The sequence below is a fragment of the Octopus bimaculoides genome, chromosome 6, assembly GCF_046866305.1.
Source record: "Octopus bimaculoides isolate indiv1 chromosome 6, ASM4686630v1, whole genome shotgun sequence".
NCBI lineage: Eukaryota > Metazoa > Mollusca > Cephalopoda > Octopoda > Octopodidae > Octopus > Octopus bimaculoides.
The window spans coordinates 115,903,062-115,929,042 of record NC_142933.1 but is presented as its reverse complement, the minus strand read 5'-3'; the positions used below and the strand labels follow the sequence as shown (position 1 = coordinate 115,929,042).

General features: G+C 34.7%; 1 protein-coding gene across 10 annotated transcripts in view; it reads left to right on the top strand.

The window, feature by feature from the left end:
* The window catches only part of LOC106875251 (protein-tyrosine sulfotransferase 1), a 476,119-nt gene that overhangs the window by 280,151 nt on the left and 169,987 nt on the right, over positions 1–25,981 (top strand). Inside the window, exon 1 of one of the 10 annotated variants that reach the window (XM_014923319.3) lies at positions 22,985–23,458. The exons of the other annotated variants lie outside the window; for them this stretch is intronic. The gene's annotated coding sequence lies outside the window, so the exon portion shown is untranslated. Of the gene's footprint in view, positions 1–22,984; positions 23,459–25,981 lie in introns of those variants that run through there. 10 annotated transcript variants of the gene reach the window in all.

The window sequence follows — 25,981 nt, the reverse complement described above, 5'->3', positions numbered from 1 at the left end:
TGATATGACACAAAGTGCAATATATAAAGAGAAAGATTGTGGTATCTATAAGGTACACCAGAAAAGTCCACTACCATTGCCAACATATTTTTGTAAGCCCTTAGTGGTAAATAAAGCATCATTATTATTATTATTATATGAAAACTCACAGCATATTTTGCTGGGTATGATGGAAATTGTCAACTGCCCACAGCCAGCAGACTGAGGTGACACTTGTTTACTGGTCATGCTTCAAGAATCCTGCCAAGAATTCCTGCAGTCCCAAGCAATGCTGACTTTTGTAGGTGTTCTACCTTCACACTTGCACCAATCTTTTTCTGCCATGTTGGTAGTTGAGTGCTGATACTTCCAAGCGCACCAGTTGCTATTGCTATCACGTCTGCTCTCATCATTGACCACAACCTTTGTATTTCCCACATCAAATCATCATAGTGTACTATTATTATTACTACTATTGTTATTATTATAGTGAGGCAGTAAGACAGCATGCTGGCAGAAACGTTAGCATGCCGGGTAAAATACTTAGTGGTATTTCGTCTGTCTTTACATTCTGAGTTCAAGGTCAGCTTTGTCTTTCATCCTTTCAAGGTCGATAGATTAAGTACTAGTTGCATACTGGGGTTGATTTAATCAACTGAGCCCCCTCTCAAAAAATCTCAGGTCTTGTGCCTAGAATAGAAATGATTATAATAAGGCAGTGAGCTGGCAGAATCATTAGCATGTTGGGCAAAATGATTAGCGGTTTTTCATCCGTCTTCATGATCTGAGTTCAAATTCCGCCAAGGTTAAATTTGCCATTCATCCTTTTGGGGTCAAAGAAATAAGTACCAGTTATGCACTAGGCTCAATATAATCAACTAGCCACCCCTGCAAAATTTCAGGCCTTATGCCAATAGTAGAAAGGATTATTATTTCTTTTTTTTTCTTGTTATCACAGGTTTTGTTGGAACGCCTGGAGTCTTGAATGCATAGCAGGCTTACTACCTGCAGCCAATGGTACCATGCTATCCATTCGTTTCAGCTATCTAATAGTTTCCTGATTCTTCTTCTTATTATTATTATAATGATAATGATAATAATAGTTATTATTATAATGATAATGATAATAATAATTATTATTATAATGATAATGATAATAATAATTATTATTATAATGATAATGATAATAATAATTATTATTGTTATTATTATTTGCATACTGTAGTTGGAGGGGGGAATTGTTATTTGATAGAAATGATTCAACACTAGACCAAAGGGTTTGCAGTATTTAACATTATATCTCTAAGTATCAAATTCAAAACCTGCTGGAGTTGATTTTACATTTTATTTCTCCAGAGATAACCAGGTTGATTCAATAAAAGATTGATTTTGTGCCTTGATTAAAAAAGAAAACAAGAAAAAGATATTTTCCATATTGGTAGATAGAATGGATTACTCATATATACAGTGGAAACTGACATGACACAAAGTGCAATATATAAAGAGAAAGATTGTGGTATCTATAAGGTATGCCTTAAAAGAAAAGCCCTAAAATGGATTAAACACTTTCAGCAAATATTATGCTATTATTGTCTCCCATACTTTCTGAAATTGTTATAATATCATTAGTGACTGAACTCATATTCTTGTCATCATCTTCTTACTGTTAATATTTCTAATTAGATTTTTAATATTCTGTATTAAATATATTTGCTCTCATTTAACTGTTGATTTTTCATGCAGATGGCATCTAAGCAATTAACTTCAGTGCTTTGGTTGATTTTAAATACAATAATTTCAACTTGGGTTGCTATACAACAGCCCTGTTTAGTGATTATTTTATTTCTGCTTTGGCAAGTTAGATGCGGCAAATTCTCTGAATCATTAGTGTGCCAGATAGGATGTGTTGCAATACTTGTCTTTTCCCGACTCTTACCTTCTGGTAATCATTTCTACTCTTTGTACTTTGAGTTCCAATCGTGCTGGTTTCAACTCTGCCTTTTTTATTTTTATGGGTTTGGTAAAATACTAATCCATTACTTTCTCTCTCGCTCTCTCTCTCTCTCTCTCTCTCTCTCTCTCTCTCTCTATATATATATATATATATATATATATATATATATATATATATATATATATATATATATATATATATATATATATATATATATATATATATATATAAACTTTCTCTATTCCCGAGCGTTATACTAATACATCCATTTGTTGTTTACACCACCTGTCTTTGTCTATTGTTTTTTCGTGAATTCTCATATATATATATATATACATATATATCATTCACTCTCTTTTTCTTCCTCTCTTTTACTCTGAGTTCAAAATTCTACCAGGACAACTGTTGAAGGCTGGAGAGTAAATCAGCCAAAACATGGTGCTGACAACAAACAAGATGAGGACATGTATCCGTCTAATATGAATAATGCAAATAATATACATATAGTGCATTGCGTTTCTGAGCTAAACACTTCATCTCACTTTGCTCTGCAATCACTTTGATACCTTTTCTGTGGTGCAGCTGTTCAGGCAACATCTGTTTGATGGGTGATGTGAACTAATATATGTCACATACATTTGGTCACTATGAACAAATCATATGTGCAGTTCATGAAGCAAAAGGTGAACACTCATCCGTTGTCCTTGACTGGAGCGCCCATCACATATATATATATATACATGTATATATATATATATATATATATATATATATATATATATATATATATATAGGGGGGGAGTGTGTGTGTGTGTGTGTGTATGTATGTATGTATACACATGTATGTATGTGTTTCTGTTTGTCTGGCCTTTGCTTTACAACCAATGTTCAGTTGTTTACATCCCTGTAACTTACAGGTTCAACCAAAGAGGCCAATAAAATTAGAGCAAGATTTTTTTTTAAATAATTACTTATTTCAGTATTTTCAATCATTCAAAGCAGTGTCCAGCATGGCTGCAATCCTGACTAAAACGACTAAAAGACAAAAGATGATTATTACAATCAGGGAAACATAAAATAATTTCAGTGCATTACTAATTAATACAAGTATTTCTATGTAAATACTAGTTATGTGTATGTTAAGCATGTAATAATTCTTCTTTAAAACAAAATGAGTCTGCTAAAACATGACTGTCTATTTGACCTAGTGCACTATCAACTGCATCATTTCTCCTGTACAGTTATATTTTTTACTTTAGACGCAAGTGTGGCTGTGTGGTGAGAAGCTTGCTTCTCAACCACACAGTTCTGAGTTCAGTCCCACTGCATAACACCTTGAGCAAGTGTCTTCTACTATAGCCTTGGTCCAACCAAAGCCTTGTGAATGGATTTGGTAGACAGAAAAATTGTGTGTGTGTGTGTGTGCTTTTATATATATATATATATATATATATATATATATATTGTGTGTGTGTCTGTATGTCTGTGTTTGTCTCCGCCCCATCACTATTTGACTAGCAGTGTTGGTGTGTTTACATCCCTGTAATTTAGTGGTTTGACAAGAAAAACTAATAGAATAAGTACTAGACTCAAGAAGTAACTCCTAGGGTCAATTTGTTCAACTAAAACCCTTTGAAGTGGTGCTCTTGCCTGGCCACTATCAAATGACTGAAACAAATAAAAGAATGAAATAATATATATATTTAAAGGCATGGCTGTAAATATGTTTGCTTCCCAACCATATGGTTCTGGGTTCAGTCCCTCTGCATGGCACCTTAAGCCAGTGTTTTTTCCAATAGTTCTGGGCTAACCAAAGCCTTGTGAGTGATTTGGTCGACAAAAACTGAAAGAATCCAACCATATGTGTGTGTGCATGCCATGGTATCAGGTGAAAGTTGCAAGCAACTATCACCATTATGCAAGCAGCGGCCCTCATTTTCAGTCTTCTGTGAAAAGCCTGTTGATGGGGAAATATTACCTGAATCAACGGGTGATTGCTGACAAATTCTGTCTGGCCCATGGAAAAAATGGACATTAAAATGATCACAGTGCTGGTGGTGAGGAAGGCATATGAGATAGTGGTGAGGATGTTGTGCTCACAATTGTTAATATATGGCTTCAGTTTTTGGACCAGCAAGCATTTTATCCTTGAGTAAGGTACTTCATTTCACCTTGTTCAAGTAAACTCAGCTGAAAATGAGTATCAGCAGCGTCTGATGTTTAACCCAGTAATGGATTGACATACCATTCAGACCATGTCTTGTACTTGCAGCCTAAAGTCCTTGATCATCCAGATAAGCTGCAGCCTCATGGGCTTGTAGGCTCAAAGCAGACTTTATAGTATTTACACACTGACACACACACACACACACACACACACACACACACACACACACATACACACAGTGGCAATAAACTCAGTTTTGAACATAACAACTTTCATATTGTGTTTGGTAGCATTTCTACCCCAGGCCCTCAGACAACTAATCAAAGCCTTAGTTATGTTTCAATTTTTATTTCTTTCATTTCAAATATAGCATATAATTTGGTCAAGAATCCACTATTGCGCATTCATCCAAAATTGATTTCCAGCCCAGCAGTAGGCAAGCACACATTTCAATTGCAGTGCCCTGCTGTTGATTGAGCTGTATGCATATAGGCAATCCATGCTGGTTTAGGTATGTATTTGAACATATGTTGGACATATGTACACACCTAAATGTATACATACCTTTCTATATAAACTACTTACAAATAATTCTTTTAAATGAAATTCTATTAACTTATCTGTTTATTAAATTATGTAATACAGTGACCTGAAAGAATTTATACAATAGAATGTTAATAGGCTTTACAATTTAGAATCAATAATATATTGTTTATAGAATTTCTTTAATCGCTGTTTCAATGTCCTTACCAATTAACTTTGAATTGTTAACTGAATATGCTGGTCTTGCAAATAAATCCTACTGCAAAGCACAAATCACTTTTATTCTTGTAAATGTAACTCTTCCATGTCAGTAGTAATATCTTCCATTGAGATTTTATGTCTTATGTTCTATCTACAGTTCAATTTCTATTGATTTATATCTTCATCCTTGCTCTTCTTTTCCATTATCATTATCACCATTTTTGTTTTATATTCAAGAAACTGATATGTATCTAGTATCATTAGTTCTTTTGTATTTCATGCTCTGAAGAATAAAAGCAATGCCTTTTAGCTTACATAGACTTTCCTAAACGAGATCTATGAGGGGAGTGCTAGAAAGAAGTTTGAAATTCTCAGATAAACTGCAGTATATTTTGTTCTATCCTTTCCTATAAAGAATTACACATAATCTTCCTAGAATAGATTCAGAGCTGCTCTATGACTGCTACAAATTCTTTTATTCTTTTACTAGTTTCAGTCAGTGGTCTGCAATCATGCTGGAAGAAGTGTCTTCATGGATTGTACTCAACACTATCACTCACTCACCACCACCACCACAACCACCAGCATTCAGTTCTTATTTTAGTTTGTTATTTTATCAATGTCTTTTTGTTGAACTGCAATGTTACACAACATAAATGAACATGGCATTTAACACCACACCAGTTCACACACATACATACACTCACAAATTCACAAACACACACATGCAAGCTTGCACACACACACAAGCATGCATGCATACTTGCATGTGTGCATGCATGCATGCATACATACATACATACATACATACACGCATACATACATACATACATACATGCATGGGTGACACATTAGAGCATCAGTATTCATTACAGCTATCTATATTCTGAGCTCAAATACCACTGACTTCAACCTTTCCCCCTTCCTCTCTCTCTCAAATTGGCTGTGGACAGACTTCAAGAGAGATGGGCTCTGCCAAGTTTAATAATGTCTAAGGTACACCATTTCTTATGGTTCTGCTCCTGAGTCTCCAGCAGGAGCTAAAGGCCTGAGGCAAGGCATATATTATGGACATCTAAACAGTTTTCGCATACAAAATCCCACTCACAAAATATTAGTCAACCCAAAGATAATAAAGATCTCTTATGGTGGAACTGAACTCAGAACCACACAGTTATAAGGGAGCTGAAGCCAGGCAGTCTGTCTGTGACTGCATGAAAGACAAATCAGAAATTTGTTGAAGGAAACAGCTGAATATAAGAGGAATAGGAATGTGATAAGTATAGAAAATAACAGTTGGTTACAAAAGAAAAAAGGGCCAAACAATCCAAGTGGAAAGAACATGCAGACTGGAGGGTGGAAGAAAACGTGATGAAGGATGATGTGAAACTTCTGAATTTCATGAAGGAGATATGACATCCCAACAAGTGTTGATGAGCTGCACTGGAGAAGACTTGATCTACCCATGCAAACATGGATAAGCAGGCATAAAATAGTGATCATGACCATGATGATTGCTTCAGTTCACTTAGATACTTAAATTGGCAGCGAATTGTCTTGGTATGTTACATCCATAAGAACAGTTGTTTAGTGATCCAAGTCAGTACTAGTTGAGTAGCATTACAACTATAGTACCTTATATATTCTTCATTGTTTTATGACATAAGGATGTGATTTAATGGAAACTTGGTTTCTGTTTTTAGCTGGTCAATCATCTGTATGGAGGCTTGGTCACTGGATCAATTTCCTATCCAGTTGAAGGTTTGTTTGTCGTATGTCACAGCTGAACACTAGCCCTTGACCAGAGTTCAGAAAGCCTTTACATTGCTTCCACATTTCTTCTCTCATTCAATTTTTAGTTCATGATGATCTGTGGTTCATGCCTGATAAATATGTCTGAGGTATTTCTCAATATAGGAAACTATTAATAGTCCATAACATGCATTGGGTCTTTTAAATAATATATATCTCTCACCAGATACAGTACTTTTTTTGTTGATTTTTACCATCATGGAACAGTACTATATATATATATATATATATATATATATATATATATATATATATTATATAGGTCATCATCATCATGACGGTTGTCCACTTGTGACTGAACAAAATCATCACTGACCATTGTCCATGCAAAATGTCAGCAATGCCCATACATGAGGTTATTGGTTGTTGTACCAGCAGTTGCTTTCACTTGGGTCCACATCTGTGTCTCCCTCCTACTTGTCCTGGCATTTGATAGTTACCCCCAGCAATTTTAAGGCCAATAAAGCTTGCACAGCACTTCACAGACCCTCTTCACTCTACTGACATAATCCAGAGACAAGCCAGGGCCAAATATCCAGTGTCAATATGGGTCACAGGTTCAGGAATGTAGGAATGCCATGATCTGCAGCACAAGCAAAATATCCCCCAAATGTTCAATGCAAGTCCATGCATGTCCTGGTTTTACATCAGTGACCATCTGCTAGAGACCTACTTTATATATATATATATATGAAGAAATAAAAGTTTTGAATGGTACAACAATGCACTATAATACAAACAATGGGCTGTATACCTGTTGTAATTTAGTCATCCATAGTCTGATATGATATTTCGGAATAAATTACAACAGGTATACAGCCCATTGTTTATATTATAGTGAATTGTTGTATCATTCAAAACTTTTTATTCTTTACAAACAATACACAAAGCTTCAAGCGAACTACAATACTCTCATATATATATATGTATATATATATATATATATATATATGTATATATATATATATATATATATTTGCACATATGTGTGTGTGTTTATGTAGACTTTATTGATAGTGGGATTTAAACTTCTAGTGCAATGAAACATGACTAAAAGAAACAGCAGAAGGTCAGAATTTGTCTGACCCTCTGCTATTATCACCAATTCACAATCCTGTTGCACATTATATACTACTGAAAACATCTCAGAGCTATTAAATGGTGTCAATTAATAACACCTGTCTTTATATTTCACACTTTGTATTTTACAATTAAATAGTAATTACTTTGTCAGGTATATCCTAAGAAATAACAATGGTTTCTTGGTTTAATTATCACAACTGCCACCTTGTGTAATTAAAGTAGTATATTACTCAAGTCATATTTTTACTCAACAGATGCTATTTGTAAAGAATCAACCTTGTTAATGGTTATTCTAATCAAGGACAAAAACTTGAAAGTAAAGTTTTAAATATACAGATAGTAGAGGAATGATTGTGACAACAGGTTAAGCCTCTTGTTGTGGTATCGATAAAAAAGTGCTCAAGCTTAGACTACTTTTCCAGCTGTCAAATTGGTAAAGCCAAAGGAAAGGAACAGCAACAGCTTCAAAAGGTATAAAGGTAGTACATGTTTAGCAATGATGAGGTAATCAAGATAGTTACAGAGGTGTCACTATGGCTGTTCAGTCCAGTAAACACCACCCCAACAAAATAATCATTTTGCTCAAAGCTGGAGAGAAGATATGTCCATTGCAACTGATAAGACTGTGCCTACATTTACAACCCCTGACTGGCAGCTGAGAGTGGATCTTATTAAACAAATAAAGTTCCCTGATCACAATCATATAAATATCCTGCCTCTATATGACCATGTCAGATTCCACCAAGTAGGTTATTAAATGAGAACACATGGAGGAGAAACGTGCAAAAAAGCTTACAAAGTACCAGGATCTGGTAGAGCAGAGGAAAAACTGATACTGTGGGCAAATTGACAATGCTTGCTGCGAATCTTTTGTAAATCTCTAACTGCAATGAGGAGAGGGAGGGTACTAAAGCTAGAGAGAAAACTATCAAGTGGCTTTCAATAAAGACGTAAGCCTATGATTGCCTGTTGCTACTCGGGTGCAAGCCAAAACTTGATCAAGCTTAAATGGGTTGACTTTACAAAGGAATTTGATATTGAAAGGTTCAAATGGCCAAGTGACATTAGGAATATCACTAATGATGTATCCAGTCCATATCAAAGATATATATCTGATAACAGATGTGTGCGTGCATGTATATATAAACATATAAATACATATGTGAGTGTGCATGTTTATATATTTTTGTGTGTATACACACATATATATATATATATATATATATATATATATGCATGCACACATACACATATATAAACGTATACAAATACATGATGTGTGTGTCAGCTTGTTTATGTATTTGTATATGTATCAATAATATTAATATGCTAACTTTTTCTTTTTGTACGTACCTGTGTTGTGTGTCACACTTCAAAGAAGTGGCAAAGCAACAAGTAGGAAGGAAGAGAGAGAGGGAGATGAAAACTCCATTGTGGACTCTCTAACACTTACTGTCTGTCTACTCTCTCTTTAGGTATGTGTTTGTGTATGTTTGTGTATATATGATTGTGAGCTGGATCTCTCTCGGTATACCAGCAAACCACAAAATTGCACCAGCCAGCATCACCACTACCTTCAAGCCTGTCATATGTGTGTGTATATATATATATATATATATATATATATATATATATATGTATGTATGTATGTGTGCGTTTGTTTGTCCCACCACCTCCATTGCTTGACAACCGATGTTGGTGCATTTACATCCCTGTAAATTAGCTATTCAGCAGAAGAGACTGACAAAATAAGCACCAGGCTTACAGGAAATAAGTCCAGGGGTCAATTCTTTTCGACTAAAGGGTGGTGCTCTAGAATGGCCACCATCAAATGACTGAAACAAATAAAAGAATACCAGAAAAACGTTCCGTACCACTAAACCAAGAAGGTTCTTTGAATATGGATGTAAGTTAAATAGTAATTCTGGCAAGACTTCCGCCCGCCACCACCCCCCCACCAAAAAAAAAAAAAACCACCCTTTTCTTAAATTTTTTTTTTTTTTCGACACAAACACCGCTTTTCAGCTACAGGGAATACAAATTTGCAAAAAGATTGGCAAAAAAAAAAAAGAAGTCGGCATTTTTAAATTACCACCCTCACCCCCATTTCCTTCATTTTAAACTTATTTCAGAAATTTTTTTTTTCAAAATATGTGGAAAAATATGGAGATTATAATTCTGAAAAAATTTTCCAAAAATTTTTGTAAAATGTTTTTAAGAATTTTCATTTTTTTCTAAATATGTGGAAAAATATGGACATTATGATTCAGACAAACATTTTTGTAGTTACGGTTAGGATTAGGGTTAGAATTAGGGTTACGGTTAGGGTTAGGGTTACGGTTAGTGTTGGGGAAAAAAGTCAAAATTGAAGAATTAGTGGGGGGAAAGAGGGGGGAAAATTTAACAATGCCAATTTTTGGCAATTTTCCGGAACCTCCATATCCGAAAACGGGGGTTTTTTGGCAAAAAAAAGTTTTTTAAAATAACAAATTTGGGAAAAAAAGGGGGGGGGGCAGAAATCTTTCCATTATTCTGTTTACGTTTGTGTAACTGAGATATTTTGGTTGGATTATATAGTTATTGGTGTTACATTACTTTCTATATTCTGTAACTGTCACAATATACTTTTCTAGGCCTGAAATTTTTGTGGGGGCCATTTGATTAGATTGACCCCAATCCACAACTGGTATTTAATTTATCGAGCCCCAAAGGACGAAAGGCAAAGTCGACTTTGGCAGAATTTGAACTCAGAACTTGAAGACAGACGGTCATAATATACTAACATTTCTCATGACACCAGTACACTGTTTACAGATGCTTATATTTTTAATGTTTTCCCTGAATTTTTCACAGGTCCAGCTAGTACATATAAATGCACAAACATGCATACATGTGCATATGCATATATATATATATTTGTGTGTGTGTGTGTGTACAAGTATGTACATGAATGTGTATATGCATGCAACAGATGCTATTTGTAATGAATCAACCTTGTTAATCAATGATAACATCTCGTGTATTTTAGCATGCATGTGTGTGTGTGTGTGTATTTTTTCAGTCATTACTCAATATTTATGACCATTGGCGAGGACAGGCACGAAAACCAAACTGCTGCTACTTCCTTGCATTGAGAGGTCAGAGCTTCACTACCACGGACATGTGATAAGAATTTTGCAGGAAAGGATTTCAAAATGGATTGTTCAAGCTGAGCCAACTGTGGTAGCCAAAGATTGAAATGGTTGGGTAACGTTTATCCCCAATTAAACGTGGACAAAACATTAGAACAAAATGTACTGCAGTAGATATGAGAGAAACTCCCATATTGGCTTTTCATGCAAATGCAAGAGTTTCTCACATGGTATTTGGTGCAACATATGAGGGTCTCTTTCATGGTATCTACTACATATCTTTGAAAGCACAAAGCTGGTATACAATTTGTTGTCAAACTATGTCTGCATTGTTCACAGAAACACACACAAACACAAAAATAATTGCTCACTCACTCACATGCATACATGCATCATGAGCTGTGTAGAATTCCTGGCATCAAGCACTGGTTGGCCCAGGGCTACATAAAAGACACTACGCCCAGGTGATGTACATCAGGAATGAATCCGAAATTATTTGGTTCAAAGGTGAATCTTTAGCCATATGGCTATGCTTCAGTGTGTATGTTTGTGTCAGAATGTGTGTATAAACATATATACAAATATATATGTATATATATCTGTGTGTGTATATATATATATATATATATATATATATATATATATATATATATATATATATATATATATATATGTATATATATATATGTGTATATATATATATATATATATATATATATATATATATATATGTATGTATATATATATATGTGGATGTGTATGTATATATATGTGTATATATATATTATATACGTGTGTGTGTGTATATATATGTGTGTGTGTATATATACATGTGTGTATATATGTGTGTGTATATATATACATGTCTTTATATATCTGTGTGTATATATACGTATATATGTATATATGTATGAATATATATATGTATATATACGTATATATATATATATATGTATGTATATATATAATATAAATAATATATAAATATATGCATATATTCATACACATATGTACATATAGGCGCAGGAGTGGCTGTGTGGTAAGTAGCTTGCTTAACAACTACATGGTTCTGGGTTCATTCCCACTGCGTGGCACCTTAGGCAAGTGTCTTCTACTATAGCCTCGAGCCGACCAAAGCCTTGTGAGTGGATTTGGTAGACGGAAACTGAAAGAAGCTCGTCCTATATATGTATACATACATACATACATCACCATCATCATCATCATCGTTTAACGTCCGCTTTCCATGCTAGCATGGGTTGGACGATTTGACTGAGGACTGGTGAAACTGGATGGCAACACCAGGCTCCAGTCTAATTTGGCAGAGTTTCTACAGCTGGATGCCCTTCCTAATGCCAACCACTCAGAGAGTGTAGTGGGTGCTTTTACGTGTCACCCGCACGAAAACGGCCACGCTCGAAATGGTGTCTTTTATGTCCCACCCGCACAAGCCAGTCCAGGGGCACTGGCAACGATCTCGCTCGAAAATCCTACGGGAGCCAGTCAGGCGGTACTGGCAACGGCCACGCTCAAAATGGTGCATCTCATGTGCCACCCGCACAAGAACCAGTCCAGGGGCACTGGCAACGATCTTACTTGGCTTGCCGGGTCTTCTCACGCACAGCACATTTCCAAAGGTCTCTGTCAGTAGTCATCGCCTCGGTGAGGCCCAATGTACGAAGGTCTTGCCTCACCACCTCAGCCCAGGTCTTCCTGGGCCTACCTCTTCCACGGGTTCCCTCAACTGTTAGGGTGTGGCACTTTTTCACGCAGCTATTCTCATCCATTCTCACCACATGTCCATACCAGCGCAATCGTCTCTCTTGCACGCCACAACTGATGCTTCTAATGTTCAGCTTTTCTCTCAAGATACTTACACTCTGACGGGTATTCACATTGACATTACACATCCAACGGAGCATACTGGCTTCATTCCTTGCGAGCTTACGTATGTCCTCAGCAGTTACAGCCCATGTTTCACTGCCATGTAGCATGGCTGTTCGTACGCATGCGTCATACAGTCTGCCTTTTACTCTGAGTGAGAGTCCCTTTGTCGCCAGCAGGGGTAAGAGCTCTCTAAACTTTGCCCAGGCTATTCTTATTCTAGCAGCTACACTTTCAGTGCACCCACCCCCACTACTAACTTGGTCGCCCAGATAGCGGAAGCTATCGACTACCTCTAGTTTTTCACCCTGGAATGAGATAGAAGTTGTTTCCTGTTTGTTTACAGTCTTTATTGCACCTGAACATCTGCCACAAACAAAAACTAACTCGCTAGTTAACCTGCCTTTGATGTTGCTGCACCTCTTATGTGTCCATAGCTTGCACCGGGTACATCTTATAGAGTTACTACCTTCTCCTTTTCTACATACTGAGCAGGGCCATCTACCTGAAGGGGTTTGTGTTTTATCTACCTTCCTACTTATTAGGATTTTGGTTTTAGCTAGGTTGACTCTAAGGCCCTTCAGTTCTAGACCTTGCTTCCACACCTGAAACTTCTCCTCTAGTTCTGATAGTGACTCCGCAATTAGGGCAAGGTCATCAGCATAGAGGAGCTCCCAGGGGCAACCTGTCTTGAACTCCTCTGTGATTGCCTGGAGGACTATGATAAATAAGAGGGGGCTGAGGACGGAACCTTGGTGGACCCCTACCTCTACCCGGAATTCATTGCTGTACTCATTTCCAACCCTCACCTTACTGGCAGCATCTCTGTACATGGCTCGCACAGCTCTCACTAACCATTCTTCTATCCCAAGTTTCCTCATTGACCACCAGATAAGGGATCGGGGGACCCTGTCAAAGGCTTTCTCCAAGTCAACGAAAGCCAGGTACAGAGGTTTATCCTTAGCTAGGTATTTCTCCTGCAACTGTCTCACTAGAAATAAGGCATCAGTAGTGCTTTTACCTATATATATATATATATATATATATATATATATATATATATATATATATATATATATATATATATGTATGTATGTGTATATGTTTGTGTCTGTATTTGTCCCCCCAACATCGCATGACAACCGATGCTGGTGTGTTTACGTCCCCGTAACTTAGCAGTTCAGCAAAAGAGACCGATAGAATAAGTACTAGGTTTCCAAAAAATAAATCCTCCAGCATGGCCACAGTCAAATCACTGAAACAAGTAAAAAGAGAGTATATGTATGTATATGTATATATATGTATGTATATATATGTATGTGTATTTGTATGTATTTACGTTATATATGTCAATATATGTATGTATATATGCATGTGTGTATATATGTATATAAATATGTTTGTGTGTTTGGGAGAGAAATTCAACAAAGTTAACCGAATTTTCTGTTGACTACTTTTTGAAATATTTGCTCCAGTCATCAATGTAGCTACTAATATTTAAGGAATTAGAGACACGAAGAAACAGAAGTTTAGAAGATTAAAAGATAACCAACATAGCATTGATGTACAGTTAAGAGGTTAAGAACATTGATGTGGTGTGAGAATGTAATTTGGTAGATGGAAACTGTGTGAAAGTATATTAAATGGGATGTTACTGTTTTAGATGGTAGATTTATTCAATAGTTTGATTTTATACCGCCTTCTGGCCCTTTGGGAACCTTTAGAAGAGTTTGCGCCTTTGTAAGCATTCAAGTCATGTTGCTGGCTTGAGTACAATTTCCATTCTTCCTCCTATCAGTCTTAGAAACTCTGGAAAATGGCATTGATGCAGCTTTTCTTCTTTAATTGACATAGCCCTCACAAAAATATATTATAAAAATAAAGGAAGCAGGAAAAAAAAAATTGGTTCTAATTAATTTCTTCTAAATTCTTAATTAAGTCAATGAAAGTCTTTAAAATATTCGAGAAGAGAAAAGAAAAATATTCCCCTCATTATCTTTTAAGATAAATCTGCTTTTCCATGAAATGAAATCCCGATAGAAACGAAAGAAAACAATTGACCATTTGACAAGTTGTTTAGGAATTCTATGGCTAGATCTGTTGGATGAAAAAGAGGAAGTGTTTACAAAAGATGTAGTTAAAGGAGTTTCTGATCCAAGATTGGCATATATGCAACATGTTTTAATCTGACAAAAGAACCTTGTTTTTAATCAGTGAGGTTTCTTGTCAGTTTTGTCTCTCTCTTTGTCTTCATATTTTTCGTTTTCATCTTTTTATTTTGCCATGTCTCTTTACATTTATTTTCTGTTCTCATTTCTTCCTTACAGCACTTTCTTTTATTTCCATCCAGCCATTCTTTTAATTACTCCATTGTATAGATTCCCTTTCACTACAGATACACACACTTGTTCATTTTAATTTTTCATAGCTTCAAACATATCAGTTCTTTCTGTCTTTCCTTTATCTCTATAGATATAGGACCTTGGAACACAGTTAAGGTTTTGACTCTAAATTACTTACTGTTTGATATATAAACATATAAATTGGTCTTGAGATTTGTAAAGAAAAAAATGAGTTATATACATGATATCTTTCGAGCGAGATCATTGCCAGTGCCCCTGGACTGGCTCTTGTGCAGGTGACACATGAAATGTTTCAAGCGGGATCGTTGCCAGTGCCCCTGGACTGGCTCATGTGCGGGAGACACATAAAATCTTTCGAGTGGGATCGATGCCAGTGCCCCTGGACTGGCTCATGTGCGGGCGACACATGAAATGTTTCGAGCGGGATCGTGGCCAGTGCCCCTGGACTGGCTCATGTGCGGGCGACACATGAAATCTTTCGAGCGAGATCGTTGCCGGTGCCCCTGGGTTGGCTCTTGTGCAGATGACACATGAGGTTTTTTCGAGCGAGATCGTTGCCGGTGCCCCTGGACTGGCTCATGTGCGGGCGACACATGAAATCTTTCGAGCGGGATCGTTGCCAGTGCCCCTGGACTGGCTCATGTGCGGGCGACACATGATATCTTTCGAGTGAGATCGTTGCCAGTGCCCCTGGACTGGCTCATGTGCGGGCGACGCCCCTGGGCCGGCTCTTGTGCAGGTGACACATGAGGTTTTTCGAGCGAGATCGTTGTCGGTGCCCCTGGACTGGCTCTTGTGCGGGTGACACATGAGGTTTCTCGAGTGAGATGAGCGTGGCCGTTGCCAGTACCGCCTGACTGGCCTTCGTGCGGGTGACACGTAAAAGCAGCCACTACACTCTCTGAATGGTTGGCGTTAGGAAGGGCATCCAGCTGTAGAAACACTGCCAAATCAGATTGGAGCCTGGTGTAGCCATCTGGTTTCACCAGTCCTCAGTCAAATCGTCCAACCCATGCTAGCATGGAAAGCGGATGTTAAACAACGACGACAATAGATACATAGACAAGTGCAGGCATGGCTGTATGATGAAAAGCTTGCTTCCCAACCACATAGTTCTGGGTTCAGTCCTACTGCATGGCACCTTGGGCAAGTGCCTTCTACTATAGACTCGGGCTGACCAAAACCTTGTCAGTGGGTTTGGTAGATGGAAACTGGAAGATGCCAGTCATGTGTGTGTGTCTTTGTGTCTGTTTGTCCCCACCACCATCACTTGATAACCGATGTTTGTGCGTTTATATCCCTGTAACTTAGCAGTTCAACACAAGAAACTGATAGAATAGGTACTTGGCTTACAAAGAATAAGTCTTGGAGTTGATTTCTTCGACTTAAAAGAAAACCCTTTAATGTGGTGCTCCAGTATGGCAGCAGTCAAATGACTGAAACAAGTAAAAGAATGAAGATAGATAGATAGATACATACATACATACATACATATGCATTCAGGCACACAAACACGTAAACATGCTTAGATATTTAAAATTCAAGATAATTGATAGAGTTGGGGTTTAGTTCAGTTCTCAACCACATGGTTTGGGGTTTGATCCTATAGTAAACAAGGCTAAAACATTATGGAATAAGTAGATAACAGTAAAACAATGTGTTAGTGTATAAAGTTACTAAAAGACGGATATCAATATTGTTTATAAAATTATGATATACAGCTTCTCTTTTTCAATACTTTTAGATTGTAACTCTTAATAATTATATTAATACAGTTAATGTAGGGATTAGTTTACAGATTTTGTCTCTTTATATATACATTTTTATTTCTCATGTTTATGTTTATTCCTTGAATGATTTTAGGTATTTTCTTAGGGATTTGACATGAAGAGTGACTGATTTGGGGAGTAAAATCATTTCCCCGTTCTAATGAACTCAGATAGAATTTGCTTATGATTTTATATAGTCCTATTTCAGCCATGAAACGCACATAGTCTATATACTAGCACTAACTTTTTACATCTATACTTCTTTACTGTATATTATCGTATTCATTTTTACTGTCCAATTTATAATTTTAACTTTTAAATTTTTTAAAATTAATATTTCTATGATTTATTTATATGACTTATATGATTTATTTATGTAATATATTATTTAATTAAAATTTTTAGATTAAAATCTTAGATATATTAAGATGGTATATGCTTCACAGCATGGATTTGGGCGGGTTCTGAGTTGACTGAGTTGTAGAGTGGTGGTTCGTCTCTAAATTAGTAATATACATATATATTATATATTAGGAAACCCGGTGTAATATTATACCGATTTTTGCCTGTAAGGTTGGAATAAATTTTTTATTCCCTAATATTATTATATATATATACATACATACAGTAATCCCTTGCCATATTGCATTTCACCTATCACAGTTTATTATTTAAGCTTACATCAGTCCCTCCGTAGTGTTGTTTTGCATTTATAATAAGATAAATATATACAAATTATAAAAGTAACTAAAAAAAATATACAGTACAGTACTCTTTCTCTTTTGTGTATTTTCACCTATCACAGAGGGATTACTCTCTCTCTCTCTCTCTCTCTCTCTCTCTCATATATATATATATATATATATATATATATATATATATATATATTTGACAGACAAGAACTCCCCCTGTTAACAATATCAATACAAGTGTATTTATGCACCACAGGTCCATATGAGAGGTCCTCCTAAGGTAAATAATGCAGTATTCTAAGTTCTCACATAACATCCACATTAAGTTGGAGTATAAAGATTGTCTTTTGAAATAAATACTGCTTCTGTTGCTATTATTTTCATATATGTATATATATAAAAATTTAAGCTATATATATATATATATATATATATTTCAATATGGAGCCAATAATTCAAGAGAAAAAATTCACAAGAAAATAATTTGCAAAGATATCATTGACTCTGTTATTATCTAGTGTAACAATTTAAAAATGATAATAACAGAATCAATAATATAGACGATTGCAGGCCCCCAAAATAGGATTAAATAACTTAAGGATTTCAGTGTATTTTGGCGATTTAAATAAGAGTTTTGACTGCTATTTCCAACAGGTAGAAATAATAAGTATGTCTTTTGATTAATTTTAATCCTTCACCTATATATATATATATATATATATATATATATATATATATGTCTGTGTCTGTGTGTGTGTGTGTGTGTGCATGCATGCATGTAAATATATATATGCATGCATGTAAATATATATATGTTTGTATATACATATGTGCATATATACATATGTGCATATATACATATGTGTGTGTGTGTATATATGAATGAATATATGTGTTATATATATGAATGGATACATCAGGTCATCCCATAAGTTCTGTCCAAATTTTGAATAAAGAAAGCAAGTGATCAAATGTTATATTTAATTGAAATTTAATCCTCAATGTACTTTCCCTGATTATCTATGACTTCCTTCCATCTATTTACAAGCTTTTTAATCCCATCAATGTTGGTTTCAAAGTAAAGAACTCTGAAATGTCAGTTTTGACCTCCTCATGGCTTGCAAAAGTTATGTCCACCAAATGATTCTGTAAACTACGAAACAAATGATAGTCTAAAGGAACAAGGTTGGGAGAATAAGGTGGATGAGGAATTTTTTCCCAACCAAGCTGTTCGATCTTCTGTGATGTGGTCTTTGCAGTGTGGGGTCGTGCATTGTCCTGATGAAACATCACTCCTTTTCAATTCAATAAGCTTGGTTTAAACACTCTAATTGCTGACAGTAGACTTGAGCATTGATTGTTGCATTAGGTGGTAACAATTCAAAGTGAAGTACTCCTTTGCAATCCCAGAAGAACCTTTTCCCCATGAAGTTCCCTTCTCATTTGTGGTTGAGCTTTTTCTTTTTTACCAAGCCACTGTTTACAACGTTTAACATTTCGATAGAAGATCCATTTTTTTGTCACCAGTCACAAGTCTATCCAAAAAGGTTGAAATGAGTTCACAAGAATGGAGAGAAAAGCAGATGTCAACTGACAATTTGCAACTGCTTTCGGACAATTCATGAGGCACCCATTTTCCAACTTTAGGAAACTTTCCAAGTTGTTGAAGATGAACAGTGGTATGGTTTGAACTTAGCTTTATTGCCAATTCTTCAACTGATAATGTAGGATTTTCTTCAAGTAATGCCTCAAGGAGCTTATCATCAAACTCAACTGGACGTCCTGTTCGATCTTCATCTTCAAGGCTGAAATCTCCACTTCTGAATTTTGCAAACCATCTTCTGCAAGTTCTTTCATTCAAGCATTCTTTCCCATAAACTGAGTGTATGTTTCGAGTCACTTCGGCTGCAGAGTTTCCTTTTTTGTACTCACTCATAAAGCATTATGTGCCTTAAATGCTCTTTGGATAATTCCATGTTAGAAAGGGTTTTAATCAAAGAAATTTTAATTCTACTATTCTGTAAAATAATAATTTAATTAGTTTAAATGTACACAAATACATGAAAATAATTTTTAATTCCATTAAACATTCTAAAATACTATTAAATATCATTCAATTTTAAAAAAGGTAAAATCGGACAGAACTTATGGGATGACCTGATATATGTGCATCTGTGTGTATGTATGCATATGTGTGTATGTGTGTATGCATATATATGTGTCTATGTATGCATATATATGTGTCTATGTATGCATATATATGTGTGTCTATGTATGCATATATGTGTGTGTGTATGTATGCTTATATACGTGTGCGTATGTAAGCATATATATTTGTGTATTTATATGTATGCATATATGTATGTATTTATACAAGGTGTAGTCAAAAATATCTGACCTTGATTTCTTTTGCACAAAATAATAATACATGAGCAAACTCGTAATTTAGCAGTTTGCCAAAGGGTCCAATAGAATAAGTATTAGGCTTACAAAGAATAAGTTCTGGGGTCAGTCTGTTCGACTTAAGGTGGTGCTCCAGAATGGCTGCAGTCAGATATGTATGCATGTATATATATATGTATGTGTATGTCCATTTATATATATAGTTAGATAGGTATGTCAAATAGGCTTAGACAAGGTTGTGTAGTTTAGAACATTACTTCCCAACTATGTTGTTTATTGTTCAGTCCCACTGCCCCCTCATCAAGTCCTTTGTGCTCTCTCTCAGGGTCAATGAATACCCTTTAAATGGATTTCATACACAGACACAGAACGAAACTTATTATATGCATATATGTATTCATGTATATGTGTATGCATGTTTGTGTGTCCACCCTTGCTTTGACATCATGTAATGGTTGTACATAAGCCTCAAAGTCACACAAGCAAATTTGTTCATTTCTGGTCTTCCATAGAAAAGCCACTTGACCATGGAAAACATTACCTTACTTGGAAACAGATGAGGGTTGGCAATAGGAAGAGCATCCAGCTATAGAAAACTACTTCAACAAATCCCATCTGATTCATGCAAGCATGGAAAAACAGGTATTAAATAACAATGATATATGTATATATATGTACAAGAGGGTACTAGAAAGTTCTTGGTTTTAAGGGTATCACGAAAAGCTTGGCTGGTGGCCCAATCTTCTGAGTTCTTTTATAGAGTTTAGAAAAACTGAAGGGCCACTGCAATAAGTGTGTGAATCTGAGAGGGGAATATGTTGAATAAAATCATAATTAACTGACCCTCCTTTATTTATTTTTTTTGTCCTAAGCTAGGAACTTTTCAGCGGCCCATCATATATATATATATATATATATAAACATATATATGCTATCTGTTGGAGTTTTAGCACTTTAGCTGCTATTTCTGAACTTCGGTTTGTGGTGAAGCAACTGTTGCTGATCCCTTAATTATGTTTATAAATGTATAAGAACTTTTAAATAAGTTCTTTACCTATAATGGTGTTTACATACCGAAGTGCTTGGTAAAAATTATTAATTATTAATTTATTAATAAATTAATAATCCTTTACCCTTTTATTTTATATATATATATATATATATATATATATACATAATATACACACACACATATATAATATATACATTGTACAAATATACAGATATGTACATGAACACACACACACATACACAGATATAGTTTTCAGCACACCCTCATATATGCGTGTGTGTGTATAGACACACACATACATAATTATGTTTTATATTTATGTGTGTATCTGTGTGTGTTTATGGTTACAGGTGTAAATCAATGTGTCAAGTAGCATCTTTTTAATTTCAAAAATGTAATTTAATAATTCTCTATATTTATCAAGTTAACATATCCACCACACTGCAAAATGCACTGGGATTGATAACCTCAAGTAAAATCCAGAGATGGCTGTTATCCAATGACTGAATCCAGTTATACAAGAATTTGCAAACTATTTTATCCAAGAATACAACTTAATTTCTTCAGTGGGATGTCACATTCACGAATTGGTAAAAATTTTGCTACCTCGATGTCATTTAGTAAGTTTAAAACCTAACAACAAGCAATGTAATTTGAAATACTTTGAATACTTCAAACATTATTCAGGTGTTTTGCTAAATAAGCATCTATGTGTGTGTGTGTCTGTGCGTGTGTGTCCAGAGCTTAAAATTCTAATTAACCCAATACAAATCAATGCAATAAATTAACTTAGCCATTTGTTAATTGAATTATTTTTGATTAAAATTTTTTTTTTCTTTGCTTTCAGTTTTTTTTTGGTGGGGTGGAAATTACCCAGTATTTCTGTTTATTTATTTACCTTTTATTGTTTACTTGTTTCAGTCACCTTGGAGAATTTCTTTAGTCAAATAAATTGACCCCACTACTTGAGACTTATTCTATTGGATTCTTGCCGAACTGCTAAGTAACGGGGTTGTAAACACACCAGCACCAGTGGTCAAGCAGTGGTGGGACACACACACACACACACACACATGACGGGCTTCTTTCAGTTTCCATCTACCAAATTCACTCACGAGGCTTTGGTTGGTGTGAGGCTATAGTAGAAGACATTTGCTCAAGGTGTCATGCAGAGGGAGTGAACCTGGAACCATGTGGTTGGGAAGCAACCACATGCCCACACCTGCAACTATTTTATTTTTTATTTATATTTTTATCTCATAATCTGAGTTTTTATCAAAGTTATAAATGTAAGAAGTTTGTATCTAGTGTGATAAATAGATTATTGACTATGAAACAGGGTGTCCGGATATGGCATAATTAATGAGTCAGGACGTTATTAGTACAAAAACTATTTCTTTAGGAAATAACATTCCATTATTTTAGGTGCCCAGTTGATTTAATTGTCATTTTAATTACGTGTGCATAAATTTCTAGTCCGTATATTTTCTTTGATAAAACAATATAAACAAACCTCCATCTTGTGTTATGATTTGAAGGCTATGACAAGCATAATTATTTTGGCAGGGTATTTCCCAGGTGTTCTTTAAAGAGCACTTGGTTGTTTGGCATACTTTTAGCTGTCCCCTTCCCTATACCCCTACCTTTAAATACAAGCAGAGTATTTATAAAGGTTGTGGATTTCGTTTCCTCTAAATTTTTCTCTCTTTCCTCAGCTGCACCAACTAGCCTTGTTACCTGCCCTGTCAAGAAAAGAAATCCTTCGCATTCTTGTCCCATGATAGCTTTCCTGCTCTTTTATTCTTTTTATCTATTTTTCTTCCATCTACCGTATATTTAAAGCCTCTTGCTAACCACATGCACAGATTAAAGTGCACTGTATCCAGCTGTTTTTTTTTTTTCTTCTGTTGTGCAACTCCTGATTGGATTGGTACCACCACAACCACTACTACCACTACTACAAGTATTACTGCTGCTGCCGTAGCAAGCTTACTTGTAGTTGCAGTTGTGGTGATCACCGCTGCGATGTGGTGGTTGTGTCATCAACAATACCATTATATTGGCACTGCTAGTGTTGGACTGATGCTGCTGAAAGTAATAGCAATATCTCATCATTATTCTCAGCAGAAATGTCCGTAGTAGGAAACATTGAATAGAATATTTCTTCTTTAATGTGTTACCACTGTCATCATTCTTTGTATCAGCCGGCTTGTTTATTATTACCGGGCATTGCATGGATACACCAGTAATCATCAATCAACACTTGCTTTTTTGTTTTGTTTCAGTATTTTTTCCTGTTTTTTTTTTTTTTTTTGCTTTTTTTCTCTCTAAACATTCCATTTAGTCATGTAATTCCTTTTAAAAAATCCATATGACTGCTGCTTATGCATTCAAGTGTGTTTTTATACATCTTACTGAAATGTATGTTGAACAAATGAATTATAAAAATGATCTTACAATTCTGAGTAAGTAAACCCTATTCTGCTTATATTTTGATGATTGTGTATTTTGGGTCATAATATTAACTTTTCATCTGAAAATAATTGTTAGTTTTATTAATTGTTAACTTTCTTTTAATAACACTTACTAACTTTATTATTTTAGATAATAGTAATTGATGTTTCAAGCTATTAATTAAATTCATGTTATAACTTATTACTACTAATTTCGTCTTACTCATTTGGAATTTCTTAACATTTTACTTTAATATTGTGTTTTTGTTATTTATTTAAACAGCTTTGTTTTACTTTTTCAACTTTTTTTGTCTCAAAATAGACTTGATATTAGTTAAAATATTATAGATATCATAAAGGAAAAAGATATTAATGAAACGATGAGAGTTATTATATCATACAGATTTCATATAAAAAAATAGTTCCACATTTTCCTTTAATTATTCCAAGACTTTCACAACATGAATTTTTTTATGCCATTGAAAAACTCCTTGCAAAAGTTCTTAATTACTTTAAAGTGACTAGTAGAAAACTATTATATTTTAGAATAATACCAAACCTAAGAAACAGTCATACATCTCATAAATCAATTCATAAACTATTCATTTTTTTCTTATGTTACACACAGTCATTCTCCACTTTTATGTATGTGAATACAAGTATATACATACACATATACACACACTACATTACATTTCCACTTTTGTACAATATTTGTCTTGGCGCTAGCATGAAATTCAAAACGTTTTTAATTTCATTACTATACATTGACAAAATTATTTAATAAGATTGAATAGACACTTTTAATTTTTGTTGCTTTCTTTTTGTTTCATTTTGTGGTGGATAGGGATACTTGAGATAATACGGCATCAATTTGTATTTGGCATTATTTTATATCTATTTATTCATTTACCATAAATTACCACAAAAATAAAAGTATTACTAATTTCTATATCTATATGAATTTATGTCAACTAATGTTCTAACTCCTCTACTTTACATGAAGTATTTTCCAAGTTCCAATCAAAACTTATATCAACTATATCAGTCACACTATTCTATATATTGCCATTATTCCGATGCTAATGCTTAGGAAAAAAAAACTGTTTCTGTTATTATATATTTGCTGGCAATATGGTAACATTGGTTCTTTAATATACTACTTTAGTCCACTGAAGTTTCATTATTTTTGTTCAATTCTATTAGTTTTTTTTACAGAAATCTAATGTTTTGATCAATGCTCTCTAATATTTTGAACGATTAAAATTAAATATATATTAGATGTGTGTACATAGTAAACATACATACATATATATATATATATTCATATGATAGTTTACAACAGGAGTACAAGGCCTCAAATTTTCAGGACAGGACATAGTTAATTGAATCAACTAGGATTAAATTGGACTTTATTGTATTGGCCATAGAAGCATGAAAGCCAAACTGACTTCAGTGAGATTTGAACTCAGAACGTAATGTGACATTTTGACTTTCTGCTGTTTCTGCCAATTCATAGCCTTGTTACATATGAAATATTGAAAACATCTCAAATTTATTAAAAAGTACCAATAAATAACACCTGTCTTTTATATGTTACACTACAATTGACTTGTAATTATCTTGTCGGCTATATCCTAAGAAATAACAATAGCCTCTTGGCTTAATCATCGCAGCTGTCAAGTTCTCGTCTATTTCTAATGGTTTCTTGCTCAAGTAATTCATATTTTTACCCTCCAGATATGCTTCTGAGTACTAAATTAGGGTTGTTGACCATTATTCCAAGCAAGCAAAAAAAAGAAATTAGGAACTCATTTATTTTTAAAAATATACATGTTATATAAATTGCAAAAATACAATATGCATGTGGGCATGTGCTTGTGTGTGTGATAATGTGCGCTTCTGTATGTGCATGTGTGGGTTTATTTACATGTGTGGGTGGGTTTGTGTATGCGTGTATCTATCTATGCATGTGGGTTTATGTATGTCTCTTTATGTATGTGTGTGGGTGTATGTTATACACACACACACACACACACACACACACACACACATATATAAGAATATGTTTGTGTATTTAATTGTACATAATTACACATATGCATTTATATGTGTGTGTGTATGTATATATGTGCGTGCTTGTGTGCAATACATATACGTAGCATATGATGTGTGTGTGTGTGTATTTACACACATACACAAACACACACACACATTTATGTATGTGAATGTATATACATAATGTGCATGTGTAATTTCATTCTTCCATTCTTTGGACTGTGGCCTTGCTGGGGCACCATATTCATTTTTTTTTTTTTTTGTAATCAATCAGTTTTATAAGATAACTACACCACTACAAACAGTCAATTATTTGCTTAACCCTTTGTAGAATAAAGACATCCACCAATTGGTGTATATGCTGTTTTGGAAATTTTTGTGGATGGGAACAGGTTATATTTACCCCAGTACATTACTGGTATATGTTTTAGCAACCCTGAAAGGATGAGAGGCAAAGTCAACCCTAATGAGATTTAA